General features: G+C 33.1%; 1 long non-coding RNA gene across 3 annotated transcripts; it reads right to left on the bottom strand.

The window, feature by feature from the left end:
- Positions 1–1,562: 1,562 nt before the first annotated feature.
- LOC106062797 (uncharacterized) lies at positions 1,563–11,524 on the bottom strand. 3 transcript variants are annotated; one of them, XR_008779612.1, is made up of 6 exons: positions 11,252–11,524; positions 8,122–8,256; positions 7,871–7,987; positions 7,589–7,697; positions 5,713–5,886; positions 1,563–2,191 (listed from the first exon to the last, which is right to left on the bottom strand). It is a non-coding gene; the product is annotated as an uncharacterized LOC106062797 (long non-coding RNA). The 3 variants fall into 3 exon arrangements; XR_008779611.1 differs by having other exon boundaries at positions 1,563–5,886; XR_008779613.1 differs by lacking the exon at positions 8,122–8,256 and having other exon boundaries at positions 1,563–5,886.
- Between the last annotated feature and the right edge of the window lie 998 nt (positions 11,525–12,522).

Raw genomic sequence — 12,522 nt, 5'->3', positions numbered from 1 at the left:
TTCTCATTCTCATGAAATTTGGCAATGAATTGCAGTATAATTAAGATTAGCGTGGAAATATTGACAAAAATGTTTCGACCCCTCAATAGCCAGGCATCGTTTCTATTAATTAGATCTAGATATTTTTTAAAAAGTCAAAATTTAATAGAGAGATAATCAGAGTGAGTTCTCAAGTTCATTGTCGGCTCAGGGGAATCAATCACTACAAGTCAAATTTTATTTAAAAAAATTAAGAATTATAAAAACGCGTGTCTCCCTTCTGTGTTAAAATAATGATTGATCCCAATTTATAAGTCACTTTCAATTCCTACTTGCAAGATGAGTTGGGCGAAAATGAAATGCTTTAAAATCTCGTAACTAGGTTAAATGTTTGAAGAAAAAAAAAGTGTTTTCTATGCAAGTTTAGTCCAGATAAGTAGCATAAAATAGACCTCTTATTCTTGTCAAACAAGAAAGACATTAAAAAATAGTTTTTTTTAAATGATAAGTCTATATAGGCCTATAGACTTTATAGGCCTAAATCTTATAAAGCGATAATTTTGCTTGTTTAAAACAAAATAAGACAGACAGCTAAAGTTGTTATAAGCTTTTTAAAAACATTTGTATTCCCCCCCCCCCCCCCCCCCAAAAAAAAAAAATCTGGTTAAGGGAATGTATAAATCTACTTTAGTCTTAATAATATTCTATTGATAGGCTATACCGTTTGAGCCGTTTTTGAGAAATGATTGCACCCATCCTGGTCTTGCCCACACCCATTCGGAATGTGCGACTTGAGGTATGTAATAAGACATTGCACTCCTAGTTGAGATTTACATAGTTGATCTTTCGGTCTCCAAGGTGTAGCTTGCGTTATTTGTACAAGTTCTCAGGCTATCTCAGCTGTTTCTCTTGTCAGTCAGGCCGAGTGAGCTGTTGTCGGTCTTTAAAGCGCTTCTTGAGGGTAGGGACAATTGTTTCTTATGGGATGAAGAATGTGCCTTCATTTTTTCTAAGTATTAATGTTTTTTGAGTATTATATTAGATATTATTTTGTGTTTCAAGATTTATGCTTCAGTGTTTTATTTCTACTGATACTTTACTTTTGCAAGTCTTCCATCCTAAAGAGACTCTAAAATTTAATCATTTTTACTAAAGGTGTTACTCTAGTCAAATGTGAATATTTGTTTGTTTTAGCATTTCCCTTCTCTACTTAGTATTAAAGGATTGGACTCCATGTACTCATTTCACTAAAAGAACATCTTGGACTAAATTTACATTTAATGTCACATCCCTTCTTCAGTTTGGGTGAAAAAGTTTTATGATTGTGATACGTTTTCTTTTTAAACTATGAATTACATTATTTGAGCTATATCAATTCAAAGACATATTTTAAAGTTGTAGCTAATGGATTATTATTTTATTTATAATTGGTTAAAATTTTATTTATTAATAATTATTAATATTAATAATAATAATTATTAATATTTTAAAAGAGAGATTTAATTCAAAAGATCATCATGTAATACTTGTTATCATTATGGCCTGAGAAAAACAAAAACAACAGATTTTAGGAGCGCTAGGAACCAATGTAATCTATTTTTTTTTTTTATTTTCTGTAAAAAAACAAACAAAAATATTAATTATCAATACAAAATTTACTTTACAAATCCTTTTGTTAAGTAACTGTTTTCACTCATGTATTCAGCCAATAAACCAAGACGTTTGCCGAGGTGTAGCATGAGGAGCCATACATGAGTTAGGTAGATGGGAACTTCAGGCTTTTCACTATTCTAAAGTAGAATATGGCTGTCAAATCACCTTTTCAACACCCTTACACCCCATGTCAATATACAATCTGTCTCCTTAAATGTTGTAGAAATCATGTCCATATGCAACAAGTCCCTACATGTGTCTATTGCCAGGTCAATATACAATCTGTCTCCTTAAATGTTGTAGAAATCATGTCCATATGCAACAAGTCCCTACAATTGCCAGGTCAATATGCAATGAGCCAAAAAAAGAATTGTATTCTTAAGTCAACATGCAGTATGTTGCAATGTTTTTATTTTGTCATATTGCTTGAAGAAACATTCAATAAAGTCTAATGATAAAACTTCACCTCAATCACAATGGCAAGGAGGCATGTTTAGTTCTTGAAATGGAATTTCCTCCATGTTGTTTGACTCGTATCAGAAAAAAACTAATTATTCTTCTGAAAATCTCAAAGAATTAAAATTATTTTTGATATGCAATGTGAGTGTATAGTAAGTTAAGCATGCAGTAAGTAATGCAGTAAGTAATAGGGAAATGTAGTGTCTGGTCACATGTAGTAAGTCATAGTAACTATGTATTGTCAGGTTAACATGTTGTATGTTGAGGGAGGATGTGTATAGTCAAATCAACATGCATAAACTTTCAGAAAACAGAAATAAACAAATAAGACTATTAGTACAGTTGCAGTTATTTAAAACCAACTTCATGTTTATCCTAACATCTCAGTGATAAATTGAATTCTGAAAAGCCATGAATATTTCCTCAAAGTTGTTTTCACCTTTATTATTCTTAAAAAAAAAATTTAATAGAACTTAAACAAATAATGATATAGATTACTTTTTAAAATTAAAAAAAAAGAAAACTAAGAAATGAACTAGTTTCACATTCCAAACTAGATAGACTTGAAATGAAAAGACCTTCTTAAATAAAACTTGATTAAAGGAAGTAAAAAAAAAATACTTTCAAACTCAAAGAATTAGAATTACTCTCTTAGAGATTTCAACTCAATAGCTAAATACATAACAGAACTACATTAAAGCCAGTAAAAAACAACATTTTAATAAATGGCTGTCAAACAAGCACAGACAAGATGAACAACAGTCTGTCAGACATTACAAACAAAACCTACAAGGTGACTTGGGACTAGAGATGGGAAACAAACCGAACCCGAACCGAACGAACCGAACTCGAACCTCACTTATGACCAAACCGAACCGAACCCGAACTTTGAAACTGCTTGGTACGAACCGAACCGAACGAACCCTCCTTTTCTTAACCGAACTAATTTTGCAATTTTTACATCCCTTTTTTTATGTTTTGGGTTTAAAATAAAAATTAATTCAATATTTTATTTAAATTCTAATGATTCCATTATACTTTGAAAACTTGGGAGGGGGGAGGGTGGTATTTTGAAAAAAAAAAAGCGGCTCGCTTTGATTACCATGGGTTTTTCAGTACGTGCCGACTCTCCCCTAACCTTGAATTTTCGCGGGCTGTTTGCAATATTGGTTTTGAGTCGAATAGGCGCCCTCTAATTAGATCTAGATCTAGATTCAAGTTCCTAGTAAGTAGAAAGTCAACATTAAAACATTGTCACTTTTATTTGAGATGACTGTTAGTTGAGAGTAGAATATTTTTTGCCGATTAGAGAGTGTAGATATAAATAAGTTCATTTGTGTTCTAGTTTAAAATAAATTTTAATTATCTTCTATTAAGTGATTTATTTTTACAAAAATTGTGAAGTATTCCATATTGGAATATTATCAGTGGCGTAGCAAGGGTGAGGGAGGAGGGTGAGAAATGTAACCCCCCCCCCTGGCCCCCACTTGAGGGGGGCCCCAAATTAGTGTTTTTTACAACAAATATTCAATATTACGCAAAATGCAGGGGCCCCCAAAGAGGTCCAGCCCCTCCCGGGCCCCCAAATGATGAAAAATTCCTATCTACGCCCCTGAATATTTTTACTATTATTCTGTTTTGCATTGATCATCAGTATTTTTAATGCAGCGTTTCTCAAACTTTGGGTCCTCTCCCGTGGGTGGGGATGGTTAGTACCTTGAATTGGGGGATGGGGAGACGCAACTTCCTGACAAAAAGGGGTGTCAGAGAGTGTGTGTGTGTGTGTTGTCTGGTGGCGATAAGAAGAGGTTAAGCGATTGATTGGTGTTTATGCATTAAGGATGATGAAATTAGTGTAATGCAAATGTGAAACGGCAAACAATCTTGAGACATGAAAGAGTAAAGACGTTGTTTTGTGGTGACCTAGATTTTGTTTAAATATCAGTATATTTCATTAATATTACATCTCTATCACAAGTTAAATATGTGAATATTGTAATAACAGTTAGGCTATATTGAGTTGTTCACATAAGAACTTTATTTGAAAGTGTATTAAGTTTAAATGTTATTCTAAGGCTTGTCTTCGAGTCCGAAGATTAGTGAGGAATGCAGTTTTTCCCATGGCTGTGCAGGCCCAGCTGTGACCTACATATTTTGCCACATCCAGGGCAAGCATAACCACTGTTCGCAGGTGGTTGATTTAGTTTTTCTTTTCGCGTCTGCGTTTGTCCCCGGCAGCGGATTTTCTTTTGGTCTCAAATGTGTATCCCGCGGCCTTCGGGAGTGAACTCCAACTGACTCGTTCTAAGGCCACGTGCAACCAGGTGCTCTCTTCTATGTCAGCTAAGGAAAGTTGACTCCTAAGCTGGTCTTTGAAGAGTTTCCATGGGGCGCCTCTGTAACGTTGACCACCTTTTAGCTCACAAAAAAAAAAAAAAGACTGCCTTTGGCATACGTTCGTTTCCCATACGGGATACGTGCCCTGCCCAGCATAACTATCGGACCATAAGAAGTCCATCTATACTATCCTTACCGGTAAAAATATAAAATGCCTATATTGGTTCAATTGTACTAGCTGTTTGTAAGCGACAAACCAACGACCAACTAACAAAGAGAGGGAGCATCGAAAAAAAAAGTTTTATTTTTAGTGTAACTTATCTGAATATTAGTATAATTACATGTTTAAAAATTAAAATATATTAAGTGGAGGTGCCATTTTATCTTCTAATAAGACCTTGTCAACTGAAGACTGCTTTTTGCGAGGCGCGTAGGCACAATATGGGTCAAAACGTTTTGAAGAAAACATTTTAAAACATCTCCGCTAGTGTGATTCTTCTGCATTTTTTTTTGTCTCAGAATAGTCGAATTTCTTCCGTATATTGCAATTTATAATAGTGACGACTTATATGTGAAAAAAAATCCTCGATAGAGACGTCTTTACACGAATATTTGTTTAAAAAGATCACGCCCATTATAGAAGTATGTGCGCAATACCTAGAATGTCCCTTGCATAATTCTATTGGCCAGGTCTGCCTCTTTATTATTAGATTTAATATGGCCCTCGACTTTTTTTTTTTATTTTGATGAATAGTGTGTTCTGAAAGAAAGCACATCGATATTAGCCTTTTAAAAAAATTCGCTTAGCGCCGAGTCACGCCCTGAATTAAACCACTTGCCTACTTGAGCGAAAACCTACCACATCTTTATTTCTATCTCCATTAAGAAATTTTTACAACGCTTTAAATGTATGTAGGCAACATTATGTTGGAAAAAGTATTGCCCATAGGCCTATTATATATTGCAAAGTATTTGTTTTATGTAAAAATTCAAATAAAAAGTTTTAACTAATAAATTGCATTAAACCTTATAACTTAATTTTGATATGACATAATTTCATAACATCGAACCGAGCCGAACCCGAACTTTAGACCTGACCGAACCGAACCGAACCCGAACTATACTCGTCATTGAACCGAACCGAACTTAAATCTGACCGAACCGAACTGAACCCGAACTTTAAAAGTTGGGTTCGATTCCCATCTCTACTTGGGACACAATCATAATAACAAATTACAAAACAAGACTGACCTAAAATACAACGGTCTAATAACTTAAAACCACCTTAATCCCAATGTCCCAATGCCCTGTTGAGTTCTCTATTCAAGTCTTCATCCATGTACTTGATAGGACTTCATGTAGGAACATCATCTGAACTAAATACTTTCAAAACTTATTCATAATGTCCCAGCGACATGTTGACTTCTGGTCATACAATTTTCCTTCATGTTATTTGACCTGTACCAGAAAAGGCAAATTATTCTTTTAAAAATTTCAAATGCTTTTCATTGCAAGTTAATAATAAAGGTTTTTTTTATTTCTTACATAAAAAAATGTATGCATCACACCTACCCCCACATGCACCTGAACATGTACCCACAACTGATCTCCATCTCAACAGGTCTGGAAAACCACAAATTCTTTACTTGTATGGTGACATCTTTTTGGGTAATACTCTAAACTAGAACCCCTAACCATATATACTGCCCATTATTTAAAATGTTGAGGTGGTATTGATTTTGTCCATATTTCATTCAATTTTCTTTATTGATAGAATAATTTCTTTTTGCTATCTGTGTGTGTTTATCTTTTTTATTTATTTTTTAAAGAAAATAACTCTTTTATGTTTATCTAACCTGTCATTACTAAAAAATTCAAAATAACTTTTGAAATGTTCAGAGCTATAGTAAAAGTTTACCTTTTTAAAGACTGATAAATAATTTACAGGGCACAAAGATTACAAACTGTTCACAGACAGTTGATACTTTTTTTTGCCAAATTTTTTTTTTCTCTATCTTATTATTATTTTTTTAAATAACAAGCTGAGTGGTAAAGCACTAGGCTTCCAAATTGGGAAAGTAAAAGCAGTCAGTCATTGGTCACATGAAACCCTAGTTAAATGTCGAACATAAAACAGATGACCTCTACATCATCTGCCATGTATGCATTGAATGCATTCCAGATTTAAATGCAAGAAAATGTTAGTTGCTTAAAGGGAAACTCTGATGGTTTTTCAAATTTGAGTTATTGACATATTTTGATTCTGCGTAAAAGTTGTAATAGTAAACATTTTACCATTTTTTATTTAAATGCTTAGAAACATTTGCATTTAATAAATTAGTCAGTGAATTCTTGACATCTCAAAAAAAAAAAAAACGGGGTTCTTTGGGATTTTGTTTTTACCTTAGGCAAACATCACTTCCCTCAACAATACTGAATGAGAAACTAGATTTAACCAATCGCTTCATTCTTACAGTAGCAGTTAGGCTTAGTGACAGCCTAGTCCAGAGCTAAGGTACAGTTATATATATATATATAGATAGATCTAAAAGCATTAGGATAATTAACTCGAGAAAAAACAACACATTTTTATCTAAGCCCTTCCCTGTCTCAAAAAGTAAATAGATCATAGGTCTGACTGATTCTAACAAACCTGTCAGTGTAAGGCTAATCTAGACTATGTGTAGTCAGTAATAACAGACAACCAAGTGATAGTGTTTGTTGTGTGTTGAGTAGTCAGGCGAGAAAATAAACACTGCCATGTTTAGTCAAGCATGTAAATCTACTTTTAACACGCATTTCTTCTCTTTGTTTACAAGATCTAGATCTAACTGCATCGACGAAGATATATTTCTTTTATGAGAATGTAAACTTTACTATATGGTTTTCCGTTATACAGTAAGTCAATAGATTAAATTAATAGGTTTGTGTGATGTCACATAGAAAGTCTGACCGTTTTGAATGCGCAGGAAAATTATGTCCGAAAAACATCAATAACTAAGTTATAATTGCAAATAAAAAAAAAATTCATTATCTGTAAATCAAAACACATATTATATACAAAATTGCCAAAACCATTGGAGTTTCCCTTTAATGATGAATTCAAATTGAAAAGATAAGCAAATTTTTAAAGTACAACATATGTAACAGATTTTGCTACCTGGACATATAGAAGATTAATGCATCAGTAATTATCAAGTCAGAATTGTCTCACTTCACCAATCCTGCCTGCTGACATTTTGTGTATGGTGGAGTCTGTACAAATCTTTCTGAAATAGAAACAAATTAACTTCATTAACTACTATAATATTTCCAACTCAAGTTAAATAATATCCACTATCTGGCAAAAAGTATTCAGATGTTTTTATGCAACAATACAGGTCAATCTATAAAGTACAAGCTCCTATAATCAACAAAGTTAAAAACTGAACTAATACTACACCTTATATATACAAAAACATTACAGAAGCAAACACTAGCACTCCCAGTGCACCACTGCCTATCAAGTGCTCCGACATGGCTAAAGTCATGGATTGTTTTCTCTGACACATGCTACTGACTGAAACATAAAAAGTTATGGCATTCTTTAAACATTCTGGTAAACATTGCAAAGATCAAAGTGAAACAGTAGATACGACATGAAAACAAAGCATGTGGTACATTTTACAACTGCCTACAAGAAAAATTAATTACTTCCTTTCATTGCATGGTTGCCTTGTGATAAAATGCTTGACTTCAGGGGTGGAATGGTTGTCATATTCAGCCCTAGCATTACCATATGATCCGGGAACTGGTCCACAAGAAACATGTGATATGATGTGCATCTATCTATATATATAAAGTTATATAATGCAATAAAAACTTGAGCATAAAAACAATACTGAATACTTCATTTCAGGCTTAATAAAGCATACACTTAAAAAATGGAGCAACTAAAAGTTCCTTCTACTGAGTTCAATAACTTATCTATATTCAAAATATTTGAAGATACATCAAAAGCCAACTACTTGCTGGCAGATTATTTTTTATTGTGATCAGTCAATATGAAAACTTGAAAGTATTCTTTTTCCATGATGCTATTTAGCCTATTCTTTACACATTTCAATGTGCTAAAACATTTTTTTATTAGCTACTTGTGTACATTTCAGTGTAAGCACTAACTCAAAAGCCAAGCTGATGATTGTGAGATGTGATGACTGAGTGGTAAACCCTTTGGTTTTATATGTTCAAATCTCAGTGAAGACTGGCATTTTGAATTTTGTGATTTTTCAACGTCCATGAGACTAGATTACTTTAACGTCTGATGGGTACCTGACATTACTTGTGTGATAGAAACAGGGTTAGAATGGGTTGCTTGCATCAGCCAGGAAAAAAACAACTTAGCAGTTTAAGTCTCTGATTAAACTATAAATGACTAGATTGACACACCATAAATCTCTCTCTCTCTCTTTTGAAGTAACATCTGTAATTTTTTTCTGGATAAAATTTGGACTACAGAGTAATATCCAGTGTTGACTAGATCCAAATGGAATAGAGCCCTCACAACTATCTCCAAGTATTCAAAATTATGGAAAATGGAAATAAACAAAGAAAAGTCAGTTTATTCAATCTTTAGCCACAGCAACAAAACAGGAAAAAGGTACTACATCTTAAAATTAGACTCACAGCCAATAAAAAAGAAAAAAAATTAATGTAGCTAAATGTAAAATTAGACCACAGACTGTCTCTAAAACACTTTATGGCAGATTTAAAAGAAAAGGCATCATAAAGACACCTAGCAGGAATGTCCTGTGAGCCAAAAAGAAAACCTTAAGACAGTTATACACTGGATACCTCAGATCTGTTATGGATAACTGTATCAGCAGAGCGGCATTAGAAGCACCTCAACCAGCCCAAGAGAATTGACAACACTAAGTGTGATAATCCATCAGATGATGTCAAAATTAAATATCATTATCACAATGGACACATTGGCATCATGGGAAATGAAAAGGCTGATAAACAATCAAATTCTGGATCATCTATGGAATAATCAGATAGACCTGTTAACTACCTCACCCTAAAGTCAATGTTAGTCAACAATCACAAAGAGGAGTGGCTCAACCAATGGGCATCAGGAAACACAGGCAGAGCTATGTACAAAGAAATGACCAAGCCAAACAAACTGGACAATATTAACTTCCTCCCTCTCATAGAGCAATCTACAATCTTTCAACTAAGAACAGGACACACACCTCTGTTAACAAAATAAATCCCACACACCTATCCCTTTGTAGACACTGCGCCCATCCATATGAAACCATATGAAACCGTAAACCATATCCTCTTTGAATGCCCCCTTCTAAACCCACCTTAGGCAGACCCTACTACCACTACAGCCTAACATAACCAATACTCTGCATGGCAGTGCTGAACAACTGAAGAGAACAGCACACTATTTTTCCTTGCCACAGTCTGCCCGTATTGGTCGCTGATGAGGGCGATGTGCAAAGGATAACCACGCCAATTTAGGCTGTTTAGGGCTACAATTAGGGCAATGAGGGATAACCCTTATAAAAAACGATACTGTGCCATAATGGGCATTTGATCTCATATAGATCTATTTCTATTATTATTATTTCTATTAGTTTATAACTCATTTCTTTCTTAAATAAATGTCATTAAAAGACTCATGATGCAGTTTATGAAAGTAAAAGGTAACAAGTAATCCATAATTACTGAATAATGCTCTTCTGAACATAAAATTTATTTAACAAGATAAATAGTTACAGTGTTATGAAATGATCAGGAAAATTTGCATCTTGAATACTAATTGACATACATGTACCGGTAGCCTACATTTTATAGGAGCCATTAAGTTCGTAAAAGCATTTTATCATGGTCACATAGAGTAACTGCAGTTAAGTAAGCCCACACTGCCCACAGCCAATTAGGCTTACAGATTAACACAATATTAGCTTCAGCAATAGCCCATAACACTAGTTTTCTAAAAAAAGGACAAACTATTTGTAACATTGTTTCATAAAACTATAGCAAGGAAAAAGAAGAATGAAGAATATAATTGTATAATTCAATCACTCGTGCTGGTTTGGGGCAAACTGAACTGCTTTACACTGTAAAGCAAAACAGAGCCTACAACAGAAGACAAAGACATCAATATCTGAACAAATACAGTAATTCTCCCTCACTGAACAGGTGTTAGCTTAGCACAATAGGTTCCAAGATAGAAATAAAACTAGAGTCTATAATTGTAATCAGTATAAGCTGTCCAACAATTTAGGTATTTATAACTAAATCTGTAAGTAGACCTATATGGCATAGCCCGTCAAAATAGTTTTAAAAAATATAACTATTATAGCAATCAATTACTCTCCCTATAAGTATAATAATAAGGGGCAAACCGAAAAAATAACTTCACACTGCAACACTTGAAACAGCACTGACAGCAAAAGTTCAAGCACACAGACAATCAGCTTCTTTAGAGGGGAATGAAAACTAGACTTCTAGATCTAAAGATTTTTTTCCTCCTTCAAAGTCTTAGTCTTAATGTGTCTTAGATCTAAATCTAATCTATATGATTATAATAACTAAGAGTAAGAGAGTCTACATTCAGTTACATTCAATATGTCAATGATTCATAACAGCCGATGTTACGGATGTAGTCGTAGATCTACATTCTGATTTCACAAATAAAAATGATAATGATAAATTATAATAAATATTAAAAGTATCCGAGGCGAACACTCAGACTCAGTCAGAACAGCATCATAATGATAATAATATAAATTTTTAAAATATTTACTAGATCTATATAACTTACTACCTAGATCCAGAAGGCTACTGTTCTATATCTAGATTAGATTTAGATCTATAATCTAGATCTAGACTAGATGTAGAGGATCCCTGATTCTAAAAAAAAAAAAGTTTTCATTGTTGTTTACAAGTGTTACTAGACAATATCCCAATTATTAATTGTTTTTTTATTCTCTCCCATCTTTATTATAATTAATAAAAAAGCAAGTTGATCTAGGGCTTCGTTGGCACTTAAAATGGTTTTAAATGTGTATAGAATGATATTTTTTTATTATCAATAAGAGACATGGGCAGGCATATACTTTTAAAAGCTAAATAAATATCTAGCTAAATCTAAATGTATTTACAGGTAATAATGCGAAATTGAAATAATGCATATACTGAAATAAACACAAGAGGTATGCTCTTCCATGTCGAAAGTTTAATAAAAAATCACGTGAAAATCCTGAGTACTGTTCACAAAGGGCTAAGAAGGCTAGAAAAGCAACATTTTATCAAGCTTAGCTCTAGAAATCTAGATATTTCAAGTTTCATCCTTGTTAATCGATTTAATTACTTTAAGAACATAAATCTGCACTGGTGCACTGTTTTATAGATCTATAATCTAAATGTACCGTTGTTCAATTCAATTAATTATTATTAAGTTAAAGTACCCATTCATTGTAAGATTTTTTTTTTTCATTCATTTCATTGTGACCATTCATTATCATTCGATGATTCATTGATTCATTGGATGACACTTAAAATACTTAAATGACAGGGATTAGGGATATGAATATCAATGATAAAGAAAAATACTTAATAGATCTAAATCTAGAATATGAACTTGACGAAGAAGTTTAGAATACTCACATGTCTTATCTTTCACTCTATTAGTATTATTAGTCCAGATCTAACCAACAATGATCAATAAACAATAGGGTGACTGAGCACAACATCTGGTGACCTAACATGAAATTCAACTAATTTATAGATCTATATGATGCTAGATCTATCAATATCAAGATTAGTTGACCTAAAGAATTCTAGACTTAGGTATAGATATCTAGACTATAATACTAGATCTATATAGATATGTCTATATACCTTCAATTCTTAACTATGCTCAAGTTAACTAAAGTAGTAAAGATCAAAATCTAAAATCCCTGCAGTTTGTTACATTTTGTAGAAGAAAAAATTGGTATTCATAAAATAACATAACGATAAACCATAGCATATATTATTAGTGATGATTGACTAGAGTCTAAATTGGATGGTTCCCGGTCATTTCATCCCCGGTCA

The sequence above is a fragment of the Biomphalaria glabrata genome, chromosome 9 (genome assembly GCF_947242115.1).
Source record: "Biomphalaria glabrata chromosome 9, xgBioGlab47.1, whole genome shotgun sequence".
Taxonomy (NCBI): domain Eukaryota; kingdom Metazoa; phylum Mollusca; class Gastropoda; family Planorbidae; genus Biomphalaria; species Biomphalaria glabrata.
This window is presented reverse-complemented; position numbering and strand designations above follow the sequence as displayed.